At 44.0% G+C, this 23,891-nt stretch overlaps 1 protein-coding gene and 1 long non-coding RNA gene across 2 annotated transcripts in view; both read right to left on the reverse strand.

Moving 5' to 3' along the window:
- Nucleotides 1-23,891, reverse strand: part of rbfox1 (RNA binding fox-1 homolog 1) — a 184,500-nt gene that overhangs the window by 133,943 nt on the left and 26,666 nt on the right. The window lies entirely within an intron of this gene.
- On the reverse strand, nt 2,333-11,832 carry LOC145653766 (uncharacterized). The gene is made up of 3 exons (XR_014119963.1): nt 11,476-11,832; nt 10,349-10,370; nt 2,333-2,785 (listed from the first exon to the last, which is right to left on the reverse strand). It is a non-coding gene; the product is annotated as an uncharacterized LOC145653766 (long non-coding RNA).

Genomic DNA, 23,891 nt, shown 5'->3' on the forward strand with positions numbered 1-23,891 from the left:
CTCGCTGGAAATGGCACAAAATAAGGTGGGTTTGATGAGCTGTAATGGTGGCTGATGGGCATCCTTCCCAGGTGAACTCAGAACCAAGAAGGTCTAAACTACATGGTTTAGCATTAAAAAATATCCGAGTCGAAGCAAACACAAGCCTTAAGGTTTGACTGATTCATGTATGGCATAAAACATTTATGAAGGACCCTATGTCAGTGTCACGGGCAGGAGTAAAATGCAAGCGTAAAACGTGGAACTACCAGAAGCCATTATAATTGTAGGGATTTGGCTGCAAGAGGATATTAACCTGTGCTGACACCATACATTCAGGGTCTTTGCTAGCATTTGCATTATCAAGGTTGGAAAAGCCATAATGCCAATGCTGGACCTATGTACTTGGAATCAAAAGAATATCACACTCAGGATAGCGTAAAGCATGTAGCATTGCTGAAAAGGTCAGTAATAAAGTCTGAGTCTCTGAAGATATAATCTCCATGATCTTCATTGATTGCAGAATGGGAAGGAGGTGTGTATTATAGAAGTGAGGTTGGAGGAGGTCACTGAGATACAGGTGTCACTGGAGGACCATAAAATAGCTTAAGTATTAATTTTAGCTGTTTCACTGCATGCACCAAGCACAGGTCCCTATATAGAAGCTGCCATGCTGGAGCAAGAAGACAAGCATGGCTTTCTCCACACATGGAAAACGGGAAAGAAAGACTTTCTTCTGCTGATTTAAGCCCAAGTTTTTTTTTCCCTTCTTCTTCATTTCACCATCTTACACTTTTATTGCGCACTGATGGTTAGATTTGAGTCTTTTCCAAATGGCAGCCGTGTCATAAATCGCAACGCTACGGTAATATCCCACTATCCTGAGGAGGGCTGCTTAAGGAGGTGCAAATGGAGTCAGGTGGTCATTTCTGAGGCAGTCGCACACTTTGTTTTTAGCAGCTCTCTTGTTTTAGAGTCATTCTGCAGTATTCCTGTCACTGAGGAACCTGCAACCGCTCTTCCTCTTTTCCTCAGGCAGTTTTGCCTTGTTTGGCATATGCCGTCATGTTTTTTGACACTGTTCCTCTTGACAGACACAAAAAAATTGCTATTTCTGCTCCTGACATGCCCACATTTGGACGGTAGCTATTCGGTCACTTCAAGAATCTGTTAGATAAGTCACACGATATTAGAAAAGGACACGTAATAGTGCTATTACTACATAGCAGTAAGAAGTGTTAACAATAATTATTACGTATATTATAAATTACATTTAGAAACTTCTAAATACTGTACATTTTGTAAAATGTACAAATGATCAACATAAATGCATAAGTTAGACGGGAAGATGAGAAACCTTCCGGGGAATTTGTACATTTTTATTTCATCTATTTATTTTTCATGGTTCCGGAAGAGGGCGCTCATGCTGTGGCTTGTGTGGGTCTTCACTCTCCAGTGTTCTCACACGCAGCAGCATTGTGAAAACCGGAGCCGTCTCTCAGCATGCCATGTCAAAGTGAACTCCTTTGGGGAGTTCCTGAAGGATTAAAAATCCCAGGGCTCGAAAACCGTAGAGTAATGTATATTCCTGTACTGATCTTTTTTCTAATAGTCATTACCAAGATATACTCCATGTATGTAACACTTAGGTTAAGGGTGAGTAGGTAGGTGTCCAACATGCTTTTTTCATATGCCACAACCTCCGTGCTCTTAAAAAAGAGCTCATTGGCTCAAGTGGGAGTCCTTCGTGTTATCCTGGTGAGTGCTGGATATTAATGGTCATCAGTGTGAACTGTCATCAGAGACAGCCTTCAGAACCTAGAGTGCTGTGTACATGCAGTCATTTATTCATTACAATTTTTAATTGTGTAATTCAGTTAGAAATGGATGGGTTCAACTGAAAGTAACTTAACGGGGAAAACAATTTTTTGTTTTAATTTCCCTGCTATGCATGTTTCTGCCACTAGATTTGCATATTGTGAGCACCCCCTACTTTCATTAGAATAATAGTTGGCTGGGGGACATTTCAGTAAGTAAGATCTTTCTGTTAGTAAGATAACTTGCACTTCAAAGCCAAGATTGTTAAAATGTAGGACAGCTAAGGGACTTTCATAATCAAAACTGATACTTGTCTTAACTTATCCACGTAAGTGAGAAATTGAGATGTGTGAAAAGCCTCACTGGTGTGGTTAAATCCACATCCTTTATGCATGTGCACACAATGTTTTGCTTTTATTGTAATGTAATTTATATGCAGTCAGGTCCTGGATTACGGGCAGCCAAAGGGTGAATAAACAAAGTGTATACTATAAACAGTTTCATTAATGAGCTTCAAAATGATGAGAATTCTAATGCAGTTCATCTAAAACAAAGGCTTTTAAACAAATATAAATATGAGGTGACTCATTTGTGGCTTTACCTAATTTCCTGTTTTACTGGAAGATGAAAGATGAGTTTTCCTGTTTATCACAAATAAGATAGTAAGCAGTGATAAAAAACATTAAATTAAATTCAAATCAAATCAAATTAAACAGAACCAACCACTCAGTACTGGTAAAATATTAAGGTTTTAAACCAGAACAACAGTTGCTGAACTTCTGTTCCCACACACAGTTGCACAACAGTCTATTCAAATAAATAACAAGATTTTGGGCCAATCTTGCAATCTTGTGAAATACTTGCATTATCACTGATAGAGTTGTTCAATTGAAAGAGTCCTAGTTTTCTCCAGAAAGGAAATCCCACTTTTTTTCATGAGGGAAAGAAGGCAGCTTATATTGCTGGTTGTCCATTCCTAAGATCCAGACTGTTGGAGAGAAAACATTTTGGTAAATATTTTGATGTGAAACCAAATCTCTAGAAAACAAAGTCTCAAAAAATAATGAAAAAAACCCTGACAGTTGATTTTCTGCATTTCTGCAGGATTAAAAAGGGAAGGTATGTATAAACAAGACTATTCAGAAGTTGCAATGTAGAGAAAGTTCTAGAGTTTTCATTAAACTAGTGGAATCAAAGAAAAAGCAAAGTAAATTACATTTTTCCACCTCCCTGATTTAAGTCTTTTTTAAACCATATAAAAAGAACCACAACAGCACTGTGGTGCACTTTACTTGAGTGGCCTTGTCAGGAATTCTGTGTTTAGAATTCTACTCAAATGAATATGGACAAAGATCAGACTGGTTTTTACATAGCAGCATTAATGGATAAGGTGGATCTATAACATCCTTAATCTACTGTCAGCTAATAACAATTTGGGTGAATATACTTTATATATATATATATATATATATATATATATACATACATACATACACACACACACACTGCTGTGCTGATTTGTAGCAGATAATTCTTCTTTCTCAGTTTATCCAACAATGGACAGTTAATGACTGAGAGGCATATTGCAGTGGGTGACCCAGAGGCCACTAGGGGCTATCTAGTACACAAAGCCATTGTGGGTGCCAGCCACACTAATGGCATCTCATGCTTTAAAATGCATCTGTTAGATCAGTCAGCCAAAAACATTCAAGCCAAACAAAGCAAATATTCCATGCTCATCACATTTTTAATTTTCACGGTGACCAGCTTAGCATGGGCTGCCACGTAACCTTTGAATCCAGCACATTTTAAATGGTTGTCGAGAGGGAAGAGAAATAAAAGGAGCAACTTTTGCACAGCTAATGAGATGAAGCTAATGGCCTAATAGCAACTGCTGAGGCCGTGTGGTTGTTTTAAAATGAAAAATAAATGAGAAGCTCTGCATATCCAGACGCGAGTAAACGTAATGAGGCTCTGATACGCTTTTTGAGCCATATCTTCTCTATCATTTGCACCTCGTGAAGCAGCATTAAAATCATTCATCTTTTTTCCCTCCTTTTTTTTGTTTTTGGCTTCTAGAACTTAAAGAGCAACACAAAGCAATAAGATACTGACATTTTGCCTGAATAGATTTTCCTGGTGGGAGCATATTAGCCATTGTCATATTCATGAAACAAATGATTGGTTTACGCATCGGAACGTTTCGTGGGCATTGTGTCTGTCGCTATGGCATTCGTGTTCACTGCATTTTTTGTCTTTTTTTTTTAAAGAGGCTTCAGTCTCAAATCTGCCACTATGCTTCCATTTGGTAACGTATTTCTGGACAGCATGAAACAGCAAAAGCTGAAAGGTTGTCAAAAAGCCAAAAATGCACTGCCATGCCTTTTCTCTGCCTTTCTCCAGTGCCCAACACGTTACAGTGAATTTGGAGAATAATGCGTTGCATCTTAGAGTAAAACGGACAACATCTAATACATCATTCCAGCAAGGGAAGAGCAGTAACGGCATCCCTGCCATCAAGAGCGTCCAAAAGGCCGGCAGATAAATGGGGAGGGGTGTTCAGAGTCGTCTGGCAGAGGGAAGGCACACTGGTCTGATGAGAGAATATAGAACTGTCTGCCTTTATAATGGTGGGGCACTTGATATTCAGGCACCATGACTGTCAATCTTCTCCACAGAGAGATCAATAAATGACTAGGGGAAAAAGGAAAACTTTACCCCAGGCTAGTGAATAATCAATACCTTGGTAGGCCTGTCTAATTAAACCGCTACATTAATATATCTTTCAGTGAAATGTACTAAAGGAGGGGAAGAGAAAAGCCTCAGTATGAGCATATACCCCATGACCAACAATACTGGTTTAGAATAGAGATATATGAGGTGGCATCTGTAACCACACAGGAAATCCAACACCCTTACCTCACCTCTGTAATGCTTTGAACAACTGAATGATCTGCTGATTTATTCCCTGTCCTGTGCCGTAGCACTGGGGCTTTCACGTTTAACATCGGCTTTCCTCCAGTTTATTAACCCCCATAGATGTTCTGCCGTGGAAAGTGGCGAACTCACAATATTACGCCCTGCCCATTTGTTATGTTCTCACAGCTCTGGATTTCACCTCTTAGGTTTTATTTTAGCGAGCTGGAACTGGATCACCAGAGGCAACCTTGCCTTCGAATTAAGGGGCATTTCTATGAGCTTGTGAGTTGATCTTGAGGCAGACCTCGGGCTTGCTGGGTCACGTGAGCATTTAGGCCCTGCATGGTCTTGCTGGTTCGTATTTTTTAAAGTTGTCCTCTACTATAATATCTATACTATATTATTATCTACTATTATAATAAAAAACCTCTACCTTAGTGTGCTCCGCAGGTATAGTCAAATGTATTTAATACTACTGTTGGGTATGGTGACAGTTGTGCGCTAATGACTTGGCTATGATACCAGAGCATGTGTGACTAACGCTTGCATAAACTTTATGTAAATCTTAGCATAATGCGCATGAGATCTCCTCGATAATCACGTCTAATGTCATCTGGTATCATTACAAAAGACCTCAAGGAGTTCCTTGATCTGGCCATTTTGAAACAAAACAACATAAATGAGGACACTGCTTCAGGAGAATCTAAAAATCAGAGCTTCTGATAACACTTCAAAAATCCTATTTCCATTTGTTTTCATGCATGTCCAGCCTTCAAAATACTGTCTAGCACCTGCAGATTGAGAATGTGGCTTTTGGCCTGGGATTAGCATAGGAGAAGAAAGCATTAATATATAATTTATTGATGAGGATACAATATGCGGCTCAAGTGGACCAGAGCGTGGAGAAATCCCTCCAAAGTCCCTTACGTTAGCAATATGCACTTGCTACCATGTCTTCATTTACACACTTCATACATACTAATATATCTCCTATTTTCTACCACAACCTACTTTATGGCCCAAACTGGCGAGGAAAAAGCCAGCGGCCGGCTGAATCGGTAACGAGGCCCGGGAAAGGCCGATCTCCAGGGAGAGATACTGAACAGGGGAGTGTGCTTTAGCAAAGCCGCTTAATACGAGGGGCTTCTGAGGAGACCAACCCATCAAACCACTCTGCTGGAGACATGGATTCTGAGGCCTGAAAAGGGCGCCCCACAAGCCCACATTACCCTGCAGCAAGGCAACAGCCTGTCCATACACGGCAAAGGACAGCGCAGCATTACACAAGCTTCTGGATTTTGCGGATGGGTTTAGTAGAAATGTTTTTTAATACTTAAACACACACACACATACCACATAACAGTATTTTGGGCTCATGCATGCATTTCACTGTTGAGTAATTTTCTGCAACGGCAAGACTTCTCACAAGGGTACAATAGGAGTTGAAGTCCCAATTAATTCTGAAATTCTTTGGTCATGGCATGTTTAGTTCTTAATAGTTAAGAACTAATACACTGTTCCTAACTATTTAATCTTTGGCTAACCTTAAATGAGGCTAAATGAAGTAAATAGTAAGATGTTCTTCAGACTAGTGGGGTTTTTTTGTTTTTTTTGTTTTTTTTTTTTGTAATTGAGAAAGGAAAAGGTGACCTAAATAGTACAGCTTTTAAACCCAGATCTAGTTATAAATATTAAAGCATTTGTACTCTTGATAAAGTGTAGTTTCAAACTCACGTGGGATACCAAGCTAAGAAGCAGGCCAGGCTTATACCATAGTAACAAATTTAGTTTGATATCTGAATCATACGGCCCCGTGGTCCAACCACGCAATACGTGGAGCTGTGCTATGTGAGAAGGTGCCTTCTTCTCTACATCTTGTTTTGTGTTCAAATGTGGGCAGGCCATCTCTTCATAAACAGTGACTACAACATTGCTTTGGTTGTACCTGTTTTTTTTTTTGTTGTTGTTGTTTTCCATGTCTTATTGGGATTTGGAAGATAAAACTTTGTGATGGAACTGAGTTGGATTTGTGGAGATGTTTCTCTATATGCTTGCCCATGCAAGAAAGAACATCACTCATTAATAAAATGAATATTCTTCCATTCTTTAATTGTTCAGAGATTTAAGGAATTAGTTTAGCACTGCCAAATTTTGAGTTATATTGTTGGACCATTTAGATAAGTCTGGGCAAATGATGAATTTTAGAGCCCTTTGGCAACATTACTTAAACTGCTTTGCTATTTGCATTTACTTTATGTAATCCATATGAAGATTCTTAAATAATCCAAATGTCTTTGGGGAAATACTTTACTGCAACACTGAAAATATGCAAAACTCTCTTCTTTTGCAACATTATCTTTACTGTTTGGTGGTTAACACCATTGTCCACCAGTCAGAGATGGCAGCAGCTCCGGAGTGGTGTCCTCCAAAGTTGTACTGCAACCATGTTACTCGGGATACAAAGTGGAATCTGGTGCAAGAAAAGTGACAAAAAATCGGCTTCCAAAGGTTAGTCCAAATCAGAGATGAATTATGACTAACACAGTCTATTTAAAAGCAGCAGGGGAAGCTCTTAACCTCTGAATTTTATGTCATAATCTTTACCGACTATCTCCAGATAAGAGCTTCCTCTACTTTTTGTCCTGCTGACTGATGTATCACAGCGGAAGACATCACCGTTGCTCTTAGTCATGCAGTCACACAGAACTCACTGCTCATGCCGTTAGTTGGATCAGAGGAACACATTCACACTAAGCTCGGGTGCCAACACTCCAGCCTCCAGTCTTTTGCTTCATGTTCGACAAGGCAGCGGACACTGAAATTACTGGTTAGGCTAAACCACAGCAGATGCCAGTTATATTTGAATGTCAGTGAGCACTGTTAGCGCAGCCAAAGGAAGTCGCAGCAAGAACTCCAGTATATTTTCTGCATTTCTTTGTAAAAATTAATTTGGGGAAAAAGGTAATCAAATGTTATTGACAGAATCTTAATATGGTTTTCCACAATTTGCACATATGAGTATATGCTGCATAATGTAGCAGTGCGAGGTTAGAGAGCAGATGACAGAGGTTGTAAGAAGGGTAGAAGGACATCACTGAATAATAACAAAAAAAAACCAAAACCCTACCATTGCTAACTTAGATGTCCCTCCTTTAAATGGCCTGAACACCTGTGCCTGTAAAGTTCACTTCCAGAGGGGAAGTATTTATATGTGTGTGTGTGTGTGTGTGTGTGTGTGTGTGTGTGTAAACGTATGTGCTGTGTGTGTGTGTGTGTGTGTGTGTGTGTGTGTGTGTGTGTAAACGTATGTGCTGTGTGTGAGTGCTGTGAGGAGGGTCATTTGATGCATTTCATCCTGGAATGAGTGGATTTTTCATTTCATGCCTGATAAGATCAGAGAACAGGTGATGCTAGCCCCCCAATCTTTTTCAGGCAAACACCAATCCATTTCCATTAATAGACCCCGGCGTAGGTACAATTATGCGCCTGATGAGAGCAATGTCCCTGGCCCAGGGGGTCATTCCACTGACCGAACTGATCCTGTCTAGTCTCTCTGCTGGATTAGTAACCAATTTGGGTCTTCACTTTAGGCCTAAATAAAAAGAGGGACTTGCCATTTACATTCAGATCGCGTCGATGGCATGATATATAGTTAAATGTGTGTGAGCTAGCTTTAATTTCATTTAAAAAAAAAACTTTTTGAGCATCTTTACAAGTCTGACAAAAAAACAGACTGAATGAAGGAGCGTTTATGACAGCAGGCACAATGAGGGAACATGACGGTCAGTTCCTGGGACTATGTCATAAATAAAGATCAGCTGCTCCCACTTAAAGATTAATATCAGTCTATTACTATCCACATAGTGTTTAAAGTCTACATGCTTGGCCTGCACTGGGAAGGAACACAAAATGAACATCTTAGGTTAAATGAAGATGCAAATCAGAAGTTTGTTTTGTTTTTTTTGGTTTTTTTTACCACCGTATGTAAGCCTGTTAATTTCCCATTTGATAACGTTTATTAAAAAAGAAAGAAAAAAAACCTAGCAGACAGCCAAGAATAACGAGAGGCACCCAGACACGAAGTGAGGTGTTGGTGGCAGGCGGCAGGCGGGGTAGAGAGGGAGCTTTGGCTGAGTGGTGTCCTCCTTCCCTGCCTCTTCAGTCCTCCATTACCGCGCTGAAGGCAGGAGTTATAGAAATCCCCCCCCTCCCCCCAACAGGCTCAGCTGCAGAACTGTCTGTTAGCCAGCTAAATGGCAAGAGAGATACCGCAAAAAGGGTGGGGAAAAATATCTGGAAACTGATTGGAGGCGTGGGGGACTGAGTCTTCATTTGGGAAAGTGCTGCCGGCTTGAAGATCCACATCCCACTGCCTCTCCTTATTTGGTGGCGAATGGGAGCTCATGAGCAATTGATACACTCCGTTAGCTCTTATCATCGCCAGTGTGATCGGATGTAGCCTTAAGGGTATTTTATACAGTTTAACACTAGGACATAAAAAAAGGTAATGTTCTCTGCAAAGAGCTGGATTAGACAGCTGAGGCTCCAAATGTTACTGATATATGGTGAATATACGGCGAGGGGGCGGGTGGGTGGCGGGTGGGGACAACAACTGTGTAGTCATTTTTCTAATCTAAGTCTGCCGGTTATGCCTACTGGGTTGAGCAGGAGTGCAATAAAATCAGGCTACAGGAAATGCCTGGATGTTTATGGTGTGCCATCTGCTGAGTCTAAACAGTGGAGTAAATTAAGTAAGAGTGAAGGGGATTGGGAGTGGCAAAGCCTGCTGGGAATTCACTTCAATCTCAGCCAAATTCTAACGTGAGACCACAGAAAGCAACAGAAAACAGCACTATTATTTCAGGTTAAGGAAGTATGGCATAACACTTACACAAGAACAGCACATATTCTTCAACTGTGTTGAAGTGCTAGCTGTGTTAGATTAGTTGAATTAGTGTAAATGTTCAGGGTACTTAGTTTTTTTTGGGGGGGGGGTAGTTTTATAGCTGCTTTTTTGGGGTTGGATTTAAGGTTACATGAGAGCTAGCACTGTTACATAAGACAGCATTTCCAATATTTGTTTAAAATTGTCTTTGTGGAATCTTAGATATAACACCAGAACATTTGACTCCACAGCTGGCAACACAAATTATTTGAGCAGGTAAACAAATCTAAACGGGGCTTTTTATTGCTTTTTTAAAACATGATGGTCACAGCAGGTGTTACAGTCCGGCAAAGTCCCTTAGATCTGAAATTCTATTTGTTCATGCTCTGATGGGATTTGCTGCTTGTTCCCTGCCCGTTATTAAATTATCTCTCATGAAAAGCAACAACCAGCCTGTTAGAAATGCATGGGTTCGGTAATGGTGGGATGCGGAGGACGCCATGCGCCTTGTAGCGTGTGTATCAGTGTTTCTGGAAGCGTCAGAGCGGGGGACCTGCTGAAGACAGTGCAGGACAGGCGAATGCCGAGTCCCGAGAAGTGCCGTCAGTCAACAGGCGGAGGCTGGGAAAAGGCGTGAGACAAATGTCTGTGGAATCAGACATCCTAGCTTCACCATTCAGCCAGAGGCTGCCAATGGCCATGCCCTATTAAAACTCGTGAGCAGTCGGAACTGGTTTCGCTACCAACCTGTACATGGATTCAGAGAGGCCTAAGGAAAAGTAGCATATATGCCATTGGTAAGAATCGACAGTTTTATATGAAACAATGTCAAATACATGCTATATGGTGTATGGCTAAGTCTGAGACCTAGGATGTTGGGTTTCTATTGTTAGAACACCTTCAAATGACTGGAGCCTTTCCCTTCTGCTCTACACCAGCTGTATCTGGTATTAATCTCTTAAAATGATAAGACATTGTGTACTAATTACTTCTGCCGGTGTTTAGATAAGGCAGTGTTCACTGGAATCGTATGGGCCAGCAATGGAATAATAAGATTAAAATAATGCAACCTTTGCATTTATCTTCACATCCCACAGAGAAATGCTTGGTGGTGTGCACTTATTATGCTATTATGGGCACTTCCAGAAAACAGTGGGCTGTTGTTCAACTATGCTAACTGGAGGGCTGCAATGACAGCCCTGGGAGTTTTGCATTAAAGTTTTATATTAAAGCTCACAAGTGAAGTTAGTTAGCTGTGCAAACACTAGATCACATGTGCAGCTCACATGTAGGCCCGTTATTGGAAGAGAATGTGGACGTCTCTTTTTGGGCTTGCTGAAAACCTAGACTCTGAGTCAAGGTTCTCCCACGTTGTCATTTCTAAATATAAACAATCTACAATAAATACCTAAATAAAACCTACCATCTCCAAATGCTGTCTACAAACCTCATGCTAAAATCACACACTGGGCACCCAAGATTGTTGTTAGATTCAACAAACTAGCTGAGCATATAACAGACTGTATTACAAAATCTAGTTTACATGCACATACTTTAAAGTGTAGAATTTGTTATAGTAGTAATGGACAAGACATGCAAAACAGTTCACTGAAATTACATCAGGAAAACTAAGAACGGATAGAATGTCTTTGGCATACTATTCTGCTGTAGTCTGCAAATGTATGTTTGTTTCTGGAATTTAGGCATTATATGTAATAATTACACTTAGAAAACTAGTAAACTTGTCAATTTGGTATCATTAACCATACTGAATACTGTCTTCTACCATATTTCTGTGAAAGGCCTGTAAGGACATAAAGACAAAATATTTGTTATTTCACTCACAAACATCAAAGCAAGAATTTTTTTTTAACCTTGATGCTTCGTTGCAGTGTTTGTTATTTTAAATACATAATTTTGTAAGGATATAATTATGCCCCAATTCCCAGTTAGAAATGCCCATTCCACATATACAACCATCAAACAATTTCCATATATGAAAATTGCATTGTGTGCCGAGTATCAGGCAATAGGGGTTTGACAATTGTCGGTGTTTAGAATCCAAACACAGGAGTATTAATCTACACTCGCGGTGATGCCAAATGTATTGGTTTTAATTGCGCCCATATGTCTGCTGCTAGCAAAACAACAGTTCGGCATTACATAACTGAAAACACCTTGTAAGCCCACCCCCTCCCCCGCACACGCGCATCGCGGGCTGAGCTAGCACATGCGAGATCGCTGTTCGGCTCATCTGCTCAAAAACGCTGCATCGCAGCACATCAACTCCGTCCAGTAACAGGATCTAATTTCAGCCATGTAACGAACGCCACGTTGAGACCTCTCATGATTTGTTATTGCTGCCGCAGACTGGGACGGACAGCAGCTGTGCGGTTTCGGTCTGAGCGGCAAAGGTCGCAACGTTCAGCTGGTGACACATCGTTCACCCTCTCCACCTGCCCACTCCGACACACGGCCCCGCGTCTACGTAAACTGCTCCCACCCTGAATTATAAAAAAAGAGAACATTTACATAATGTTCAGTCGTAAACTAGACGAGAACATCAATGAATTTACCGCATGGCTGATTATTGTTCATGCTTACAAATACACAGACAGGAAATAAAGCACAGATTAATTGAACTGAAGGAAGATTGGAGGATATTTTTTGTCATGCTGATAGAATAATTACAAATCCACTCTCCAAAGGAAGCAAATGTTATGGGTTGGGGAAAATTAATTGTGCATTCATTATCTGGAAATGACAACCCTGCATTTTAAAGAAATTAATTAATTAATTAATTAATTGAAGCACTTCAAGACCACACCTGATGCTCATTTCTCTTTGTGTATGTACACTGGATCAATAGACTACACCCATCATTAGCACAAACATTAAAATAATTTGTGATGTCCCTGTAATAAATAAAAACTTTATTTCATTAACTATTGGTGTTAAGAAACAAAGCACTACAATAGGTTCACGGGGCTACATAATCCTCTAACTAGAATCAGACACAATTAAGAATGAAAAAAAAACCCATTCTGGCCAGAAACTACATCCAAGATATTCAAGACTAATTACTAAAGTGTGACATTGGTGGTCCAGCTCCTGACCCCAGTTCTCTGCATCCTTCCATTTAACACTGGCAGACTTAACAAATGTTGCTGTGAAGGCAAAAAATGAGGTGGGGGGAATCACTTATTGAAATTTTTCTACTGGAAAATTCAACAGTCTGTTGTAAATTTGTTCCCTCCATTCCCAATGGCCCCCTCTCCCTGTATCAAAAAAAAAAATGTACAGGCAGCAGTTTTCTTCGAAGTGCAGCCCAAAGACATCAATCGTACCTGAAGCCAGTTACGACATACATCAATTTAATCTCAGTGTTATTGAGGAAGTGTGGAGGTCAAATACAAGTTATTCTGAAACTTGAATATACAGTATATAAGTATTATAGTATCTGAACATCAGAAGAGTTGGTGTGAACCTGATCGACTCCTGCATGGGGGAGCAGCACGCCAGTCCCAGGTGCACTGATGTTGTACGCTGACAATGACGAGGTGAGTTATGAGCATCCGGCTGAAACCTTCCACAGGGCAATGGAGGATGGAGTAGTGGAATGAGAGTCTTCGGATGCCCAGCTGGTTGCAGACCTCAACTATGATCATCGACACCAAGTTGCAGCCCTGGTCGCTACGAAGCTCCTCTCCCACCCCAAACCAGCAGGAGATTTCTTCCACCATTGTGGCTGCACTCTGGTTTGGGGTATCAGTGGTGGGAAAGGGGTCCAAAACGACCACGGTGACCCTCTCCATTGGCGTACCGGAGTCGAGAGACAGAAGCAGGGTTTGCAACAGGCTGAGTCCCTTCTTTGCCACGCACTGGCCGCTGCAGCGCATGTTCAGTTCCATATCCGTGCTGCGGCCCAGCCAGCAGAATCTCTGCAACAACTGCTTCAGAGCCTTGCCCACAATGATGTGCCCCACGCCAGCTGGCCTATGCACCATGCCCAGCACAGCCTGCCTCAAACTGCAGCACCAACAGTTCCCCCACAAGCTGCCCAAGGACCGGCTCCTTACACACACGATACAGCAGCTCATCATGCATCCGGAAGCTGTCCCAGCCGGCACAAAGTGTCTTCTCATTAAGCCCATGTGGCATCATGTCTGCTTGGAGTCATTGGTTTGCCCAGAAGAGATCTGCATGCTCCCAGCTCAGGCAAGGCTGGAGTTACTGGGGCTGATGACAGCAGCGGTTCAGACTGTGTATGCCACCTCTGCGCTTTTTTGGAGGCACACACACAGTACCAGCTTTCTTCATTGGCACTTAGGCGGCGAGACAGGGCATCGGCGTTACCGTGTAGTCACCCAGCATGTTGTAGCATGGCGAAGCGGTACTCTTGCAGCTCCGTGACCCACCTCGTGACCTGACCCTTGAGCTCACGGAGCTGTATGAGCCAAGTCAATGAAGCATGATTAGTGTGCTGAATGAAGGGAACACAATACAGATAAGGGTGGCAATGGCATGGTATCAGGCAGAAGTTATAACCTGGCTAGCACTAGCTGTAATATGCAACAGTTCTCTCAGTCCTGTACCTGTGACAGGATGCGGACGTTGCAGACGATGACCTTAGCGCTGGCGTCTGTCTCCACGACAAACTCTCTACCTGCCCTTGGAGATGCCAGCAGTGCTGCCTCACGTAGCCGAGCACAGAGAGCAGCGAACACATGCTCAGCCTTCTCATTCCACTGGGACACAGCCCCCTTGCCGTGAGCCATTGTAGCAGTGTGGCTATATCGGTAAATCTGGTAGAAGGAAACCAACCCCTGGAATCTCTGTAGCTCACTGACACTCTGCAGCATGGGCCACCTTCATACTTGGTTCAATTTTCCTGGGTCTGGTTCCACTCTCATTAGGAAGTTTTCACATTGCTGAAGGAGGCTGTACTTTTTCAGATGCCGCTGGAGATTTTAGGACTCGATGGCCTGCTTCAGGCTTGCAAGGACGCTGTCAAAGTTTGGCGCTTGGACCACTATGTCATCTACATAGACAATGTACCAATCTTTAGGGACACTGGCAAGCAAGCACGCCATCAAACACTTGAATGTGGCCAGTGCATTACAAAGGCTGAAGGCCATCACCATGAACTGCCACAGTCCTGCACCCAGCATGAATGGCGTCTTCTCTTTATGTCCCAGAGCAAGTACCATTTGCCAATATCTAATCCACAGATACAGGAAGATAAATGGTGCAGAGGTGGCAAGCTGATCCAAGGCATCGATGATGTGTGGAAACGGCCATGAGTCGGGATTTGTAACAGCACCGAGCTGCCGATAGTCCATGCAGAAGCGGCAGCTATTATTATTTTTTTTGCCAGAACCACTAGTGCTGCCCAGGGGCTGTTCGATGGCTCGATGACTTCCGCAACTGCCATGTCCCTCACTTTCTGCTCCACAGCCTCTTACCCAACAGAAGCTGGTGGGGACAGAGCCAAATCGGAGCAGCACTGCCAGTGCTGATGCCGTGCTGCATTAAGTCGGTCGGTCCACATGCAGTCCTTCTCCGTGGTCGCAAAGAAGCCACTATAATGGTACAGAAACTGCCAGTTTCAGCTCCTCTGTTAAGCCCAACCCGCTTGAAAGCCACAGTTCACGCACTGCCTCCAGTGTCACGCAAACCTCCTCTCCACTTGCCACTACTGCTATCCATGCACAAAGGTGCTGCTCATGTGTGCTGCCCACAGCCCTCGGGCATCCACTAGGCAGCACTGGTGCTGCGTGTTCAATTCCTCCAGAAGCGGCAGCCTGCCCCCATGGAAAACAAGGACCACGCTGACAGGGAGCCCAGACTCCCTGCCTCTGCTCTGCTGTTAGCTGCCATGGTAAAGCTTTACTTGTCTCCTCTATAAGCCCCATGTCTCCTTCCTGAGGTCAAGCATGTCCCAGCTATCCCACGGAAATCCGAACTGAGCATGCATGCATCCTGTATAGGTGCAAGCCAGGACACACGCACTCAGCTCAGAACCCCCCACCCCCCATTCACAACCCGATAGCCGCTTCCTCCCGCTCAAGTCCACTCAGCTGCCGGTGATGGACCCGAGTTGGACTGCCGTTACTCCCCAGCCATCAGGTGATCTGTTCTCGGCGTAAACGTGCACGCCCAGCGGTAGCAGCCGACCTTCCTAGCTGCGGCGTCAGTGCAGAAGGATGTTCTCTCCAGTTCAGGCTCCCTCCGACACTCCTGCTGATTTCCTGCCGGCTCAGGACCATGACGCAGACTGGCGCGGCGTCCTCTCTTCCAGCCCCACCTGCACACCAGCCGCTCCGCCGTCACATGCTCAAGGGCAGTTCGGCACGTCGTTTCCCCCTTGAGGTCCTCCGCCATGTAGCACTGTTATAAGCTGCAGCACCCTTATGCTGAGGATAAGTTTTGCCCTCTGCCTCAGCGGCAGCTGCCTGGAGTGACGAGCCGTACGTTCCGCCTCAGCTCCGCCGGCATCACGCCGTTCAGATCTCCGTGTTCCAGTGCTAACTCTTTCCGCGCAGCCTTCTCCAACATCAAACATGCCTGCCAAACCATCATGTTTATTTCCGCTGTCAACATGCTTATCTGCTCTCCTTAGCTTCTGCCTCTGTAGCAGCAGCTGCCTGATTGATAACGCCGCCGTCCAAAACGTTGCTGATGGGCCGTGGTCAGTGCCATTAAATCATCGCACTGTTCTGGAAGCAGTTCCACCAGCACTTGTAGTGCTCGTCCTTCCAGCACCGAGCATGGCCGTGCCGTGGCGACGGCGTCCTTCCACCCACAATGCAGGGCAGCCGCTTGCAGCTGTGTGGCCTGTGGTTTCCAGGTGCCTTTACCGTTGTAGCACGGAAGGTGGAGATATGCTGTCTCGCCCATCGTCTCTGTCTCTCTGGGTGCCAGCTGGGCAATGCTCTCCTCGCCATGTTCTACAATCAGCCACCTTGTTCTAGCTGGCCAGGGCTGTCTAGCAGAGGGCAGGCGTAACGCTCGATGCCTCCTTCCTCGAGGCTTTGTCTTCGTCACTATCTGCCTTCAAGTTAGTTAATGCACTGCTTGAGTTCTTCTAGCTTGGTGGCCACATCCCACTTCTGAGACTTCTGATGTAGCCTCGGTGCAGAAGACGACCCAGATTAGTGGTAGCTCGATTCATCGGCTGATTCAGTACCATTTTGAGAATATGAAGTTTCTTGTTTTTGTGGATTTTTTCCCCCCCAGAAGTTTTAGTTTTTGATTACCTGTGGGCATTTAGTTATTTTTTTTTATAAAGTTTAGTTTTTTGATTACTTGGGCTTTTTTTTTTTATTACGTGGACATTTTTATTTTGTTGATTTTTTTTTGTTTAAAATAAGTGTGCTGTAGAGAGTGTGAATAAGTAAACAAGCAGAAAATAACAGTGTTAATGTTCATGTAAGCCTAGTTTTGTGTCTTACTTATTATTGATAAATAATTTATAATATATAAATTTATAAATAAATTTGAATTTTATAAGATGCAAAAACCAACATCAGCATTTTATATGGGCCATTTGCCTCCTTGATCTCTAAATATCGGCATAGGCCATTGAAAACCCATATCGGTCGAACACTAACCCGGAGAATGACATTTCTGTTTGGGGACCTTTACTAAACTGTAGGGCTCTCACACAGCAAGAAGCAGAAAAAGGAGAACCGAATTTGACTGGAGAAATATGGGAAGGTAGCTAAAAGCTAAAATGTGCACAACATGAGGATGGACCATGTCTAACACTCTAATCTAACTTTGAAAAAGCAGGAATAAACTAAACCGAGACATACAGAAAAATCAATCATTTTAACAAACACATGAAACTGCATTGTGGGAGTTCTTTCCATGCTCCTCTCCATTCTCCCAGCAGCTCACGGTATTTAACAGAGGAATACGTCATGCCAAGCAGGCATGTCTTATCTGTGAATGCGTTGGGCTTTCCAAATCTATTGAGTTAGTTATTTCCTTCTGCAGACAAAGTACACTAAAATTGAAGTGTTTGCTACTGTTTAAATAGCTTCTAGCCTCCTATTTATTAGCATCACCAAATAGCAATTAGATATTTATATTCATAGGTCTGTATTTATAGACGCATTCAGTGTCTATAATGTGTAATGTGTAAGTGGTCTCATTTGCAGCTTCAACAGTCTTTTGATAAGCGTATGTGTCTCGGGGTCCAGAATTATTCATGACAGACAAAACTACTAATCTGCACCACAGCAGACAAAGAAGAGCAGTACTACCATCTTCATCTTCCTGTGAAGACAAGTTCGTATGAATGAACAAACACTCAACATACTGTACTTGCTTTGCCAGAAAATGAGGGTGTCTGTATGGTATATAATTTGATGCAGCCCAAACCTTGTCTTCTAAAGAAATGCAGGATTCTGTTAGGCTTATGCTGATCTTGGTAATGCTGAAACTTTTAAGGCAGTGTTAAAATGTGGAAGCTACAACTCGATGTCTGTGCGGAGCCAAATTTACTTTATTCATTATGCCGGCATGATGTCATTTCTGCTCCTGCCCAAACTTTATATATTGTTAATCTGGAAAGCATCCAGCTTTGCAATCAATACCTTAACTCAGAATTCTGAACGATAAATCAATATTTTTAATATTTCCCTATTATAATGATTTCCGTTGGCTAAATTCCAGGCATGAGCGTTAACAACATGCATTCCAAAATGCACCTATGGAAACTGCAGGCTATAAAAGTAATATGGAGGTAATCCTATATAGCTCTATTGTAGCTACTCTAATAATCCAAAATTAAGCAGTATGGCTGCCTGCTTTCAAAGATAGAGAGATAGAGAAAAATGAAGATAGAGAAAAAGGAACACACACATATTATATATAACTAACACACACACACACACACACACACACACACACACACACACACACAACGTTATTCTTCAGTAATGTATCCTTTTAATAATCTCCTGTCAAACCACAACAATGAGGGCATCTATAACAAGTTGACTTCAAGAGCTTCTATAAAAAAAATTAAGGAAAGGAGAGGGTGGGAAAAAAAAGAAAAGAAATTTAAACCCAAAAAAAGGTTTCACTGCTTCAGCATAATTGCTGATCTCCGCGATACTGTGATGAAGAAAATGGCATTCCCAAATGACCAGTGTAAGTGCAAAAATAAGGGAGGGGGAAAAAAAACCTCATTAAGTGTCTCTCTTTCTGGGGGAGTCAGTCAGCACAGCTACCTGCTGCCCCCTACTGGCCATTAGCAGCTAGACCTCTGGTGTGAAATGGGTCATGGAGTGGCACAGGCGTGGTTTTGCGTTCATCTCAGTCTGCAGCATGCAGAGGTTAACAACCGTCCGTGCTTTTAGCAGCAAATTAGCTCCAGACTTTTGATGCTGCCCAAGCAATGCAAGGCGACTTTCTGCCAACATGTTGAAGTGTTTTCATAGCGGTGCATTCAGAGCCCCTGGTCACCAAGCCTTGCCAAATAAACGTCACACTGTATCTGAACAGAGTGAGCCGCAGAGTACTGAGCAGGAGTAGGGGACACACTGGGTCAGGTAGATCTCAATAACTAAACCTTGGTGGGCTGAGGGGGGATTTGACATTCTGATCACATACTTCTGAGCCATCCAGATGTACCTCTCCCTCCCTGCGTGGAAAATCAAGCAATTCAGGATACAGTGTGACATTTGACACATTTGTTGTGCATACAGGGTGCATATGCATTGTGTGTTGAACATTTGATGTCATTCTGATCACATACTTCTGAGCCATGGGGATGTATCTCTCCCTCCCTGCGTGGAAAATTTGGTGCTAAACAATTTGGCAATTTGGTGCTAAACACGTACGCAGAATAAAAACAAAACCAGAAACTTCTAGTATGCCCTGAACAAGTTACGTGTATTTGTCCACTGGGTAGGAACATTACTTTGGTGTTTCCTCCTTCATGAAATAAGGCATAGTTTCCATTTGTATTCAGACCATGCAAGTAATGTTTGCAGGTTATCAATTGCTTTATACTGTGCCATCTTTTGTTTAATGCACAGCTGCGTGTGCTATTCTCCCTATGCCTAAGAGAAACCTGAAAAGGCCACAGGAATAACTTTTCATGGGCAATGTGCAAACTGTATTTGTATTTGCTTTGTCACAAGATCTGGTTTTATGCACAATGATTCAGAATGGTCTAGAATAGACCAAACTGAAATTTGAACTCTGATTAACAGCGAACTGGCCTAAGACTAGGCTATCTGTGTCCGTACATCCACCGGTCCGTACGGTAAGTGTCTGTACATCCACCTGTCCGTATGATAAGTGTGTGTATATCCACCTGTCCGTATGATAAGTGTGTGTATATCCACCTGTCTCTTTGGTAAATGTGTGTATGTCCTCCAGTCTGTAAGGGAAGTGTGTGTGCATCCTCCTATCTGTATGGTAAATACGTGGAAGTTCTTTTGTCTGCATGGTAAGTGTGTGTACATCTTCCTGTCTGTACAGTAAGTGTGTGTATGTCCTCCATCTGTATGGTAAGTGTGTGTAGGTCCTCCATCTGTATGGTAAGTGTGTGTAGGTCCTCCATCTGTCTGGTAAGTGTGTGTATGTCCTCCATCTGTATGGTAAGTGTGTGTAGGTCCTCCATCTGTATGGTAAGTGTGTGTAGGTCCTCCATCTGTATGGTAAGTGTGTGTATGTCCTCCATCTGTATGGTAAGTGTGTGTAGGTCCTCCATCTGTATGGTAAGTGTGTGTAGGTCCTCCATCTGTATGGTAAGTGTGTGTAGGTCCTCCATCTGTATGGTAAGTGTGTGTAGGTCCTCCATCTGTATGGTAAGTGTGTGTATGTCCTCCATCTGTATGGTAAGTGTGTGTATGTCCTCCATCTGTATGGTAAGTGTGTGTAGGTCCTCCAGTCGTGCATCTCATATACCACATGCTTTAAAGCAGCACCCCTGCTGCACACACCCCGTTCACAGCCTGATCAGCATGTATTGGGCTTCTATATGTTTCGGCACTCTGCAAAATGATTAAAGAAAGCAAGGGGTTTTTATGGGAAATTGTGCTTTTAAGAAGATGGTGGTGAGGGGGATATGGGACAAAAAGAAAAGAGCGAGTGCGAATCAACCCCTCACCCTCCACCCCCCATCCTGCGGAACAGGGTGGCAGGCTGGCAGCCTGGGGGGGTCAAAGATATGGCAGTGTCCCAGTGCCACTTGCGCCGGTTCTATAACGAAAGAACCGGTCGGGAGAGCCCTGAACGCCTCCACCCCATCCGGCTGCCACGTCCCTGTGTTCTACTGACAGAACGCAGGTGTGCGGGGTCACCCATTGGGGCCATGCATCACGCCGTCTCTCCTCAGCACCGATTTTGCCGTCCAGACGACTTTAAATTAGCACAGTGCCACACAAGAGTCTCCGGGCCATCCCTGTGAGGCCAAAAAAGGACTCCCAGGTTTGGCTCCGTGGACGACAAATGGCGACGGGCAATGATGTCAACTTGCTGTCGTGAGGAGCGGGCCGGTCCGACGGCGGCCGGTGCTAGGTGTCGGGGGGCGGGTGGAGGAGGTGGCAGCGTGAGGCCACCCATTCCCATTTACGGCGGATTGATTGCGGCGCGCGAGGCAAGGCAGCGTCAGAAAATGCGTCTCCCGCCCGCGCGCCCGCTGGATGCGGCACAGGTCCAGTCCCCACGGCGGGGGGATATTGATTTTGGCCGAGTTGCCCGAGATGGCGCAATACAGTTTTCAAAGCCGTGTCTCGATTCCAATTTTCGGGCCCGGACAGGCACGTATATGGGCTATGTTATACACGGCCGACGGCGGGCGGCGTCTCATCTCGCTCCAGACAGATAGTTCTCGCTCTTGCTCGATTGTTCGCCGTGGTGCGCCATCAGTCAGTCACTCTGGCCGAACCCCCCCTCCCCCCAACCCGCCCCGAAGCCGCCCACCTTCAAAAGTCCACTCCACATATCTTGAAAGAGTTTTTAAAAAAGGAAGGAAGTGTCTGGCAAATAGAAAAACCTTCCGTTTGGGTTGGGGGAGGGGAGATTCATTACCCTCCTGTCTCTGTTTATTTGCGGGGGTATAACATAATGGGGCTGAAGGAAGCCGGGCCGGAAGCGCCGCCTAGTACCGCAGAGAGGGGCATGATGTGTTGATCGCCAAATGGGGAGGGGCTCTCGGCTTCGGCGCAATCTGGTGGCTCTCGGCGCCTTTCAGGAAGTGGGGTCTGAGCGCAGCAGCAGTACGGCGGTGCAAAGTTCATTAATATCCTGCAACTGACGTCAACAATCAGCAAGGGGAAATGAAAAGGTGGGAATGTTATTTTCCTCTGGCCAGCATGGGTGACCAGCACCACGGGTCACTGAAAGGCCTCTCACTGAAGATGTTTTTAAAACTCAGCAGAATGAATGTTTACTAGCGCCTGTGCAAATAAAGAGCTCCTTCCTGGAGAGAAGAGTACGCTCTGTTTGGCAGGCTTGCCCAACAGGGAATTTTCTACGTGAATAGAAACTAAACGAGTTTTATTATATGTCCTCTTGTGAGCAGCTGCAAAACTCGGTGGTTTCGGTTGCATCATTGCTGGGAATGGCGACGCACATTTCCTGACGCGCATTTCGTTAATCACTGTCATCGACTTTCAAATTTACTCATTAGGCTAAAAGAGTTTCAAACGATTTTGTGTGGGAATGTCCATCTATCAAAGGACCATGGCCCAAAAAAGGGGTGTGTGCAAAAGACACACTAATACAGTTATTCATTTATGAGCCACCCAGAGAGACCTAAAGTATAATCCTGTATTGGGTTCCAGGGTTTGTCTACCACTTGAAAGCCTGAACAGACAGATATAATGTTTATAGATAAAGTCCATGCCCAGAGGAGAGCATGAAGGAAGAATGAGAGTGAGAGAAGGAAAACCTTTCCCACAGTGCCACACTCTCCCACAGTGCTGTTGGAGCTGGTGTGGTTTCCCCGGGTGGTTTAAGCACAGTGCAGCGGCTCTCTTTAGCTGACATTTAGATGGTAGCCTGGGCTATGAAGCCTGCGATTATCTGCTCGGCGGCTAGCTGCTGCTGCTGGAGTAATTGAAAAAGCAGTTTCTTTCAAGAGGAGCCTGTGCCCACACTTTAAAGCTGGGCGCTGCTCTCGGAGCCGGTACGATGCTCGACCACTCATGACCCTTGACCTCTGAGCTTTAAGGCAGGTAACAGACAGAGCGCTAAAAGGATTGCACCCCTCCAAGACCCAAAATGTAGACACTGCGTACCGTTAATGGAACTAGAGGCCTGTGGCAAATCAATTAATTCCAATCCTTAATGGAATTATGCAATCAAGGGAGGCCACTGTTTTGTTTTTTTTGCACAGGCCTGGCCTGAAATCTAGCAGGACTCCACCGCATATGCTCAGGTTAATTGACTTTTCTTCCTAGTGGTCACTGAAATGATTCTGATCTGTGGCTATAGATGGATAGTGTCGGGCTCAGAATAAACCCACCACCCATGTCCGCTGCACAGATCCAGCAACGCAGTAATCTTTGGCTTCTTTCTTTGGGTTCTTTTCTCGCCTGCAGACAACAATGAAAAACAATGTGTTATTATAGCCACTGCACCTTTTTTTTTTTTGCTTTCACTCGTGTTGCTGTATGTTTCAGCAACTGGGAGCAAGAGTGTGTGTGTGTATGTGTGTGTGTGTGTGTGTGTGTTGGTGTGTCAGGCCGAGTCTAATGAGTGCACCATGCGGCCAGTGAGCAATTGCTGCTCGGTGATCGGCCATGCCAACAGCCATCTCTGTGCTGTGCAGCTCTTGGGTTGAGGTTTTCATTAAGCAAGGCTCCAGATCTTCTGCTCTTCATCATATTTCTGACATTTTACAGCCATTTCTCTCTTCTAACGACCCAAAGAGTAACACAGCAGGGAGGGGGCTCTCCTCTTCTTCCTCTCCACCGAAGAACAGCAGAGACCTGCGTTTTGCTTAGGACCTTATCAAACGGTCTCGTACCTGTTTGCTCCTCAATTAGCGGCGAATCTGCCCAAGGCACCATGTGCTGGTCAGCAAGCACGGAGAACAAGGCTGTTTTAATGACTGGTCCTGACTATGGCGTTTAGGCTGAATCGATACATAATTTCGCAGACAGAGTGCAATCAGATCAGGTTTATTATCTCTGTAATGAGAGAATTGGGCACGCGGCGTGTTGTCCTGGGCCTCTGTGCCGCAGCGTGGCGTGCAAAGAAAGCAAGAGGCACGAACATGGCTGACCATGCAGTAGTGTCTTAGTGCTCACTCGCGGGCAAC

This window comes from Electrophorus electricus, chromosome 3 (genome assembly GCF_041902795.1).
Source record: "Electrophorus electricus isolate QZ-2024a chromosome 3, ASM4190279v1, whole genome shotgun sequence".
Lineage (NCBI taxonomy): Eukaryota > Metazoa > Chordata > Actinopteri > Gymnotiformes > Gymnotidae > Electrophorus > Electrophorus electricus.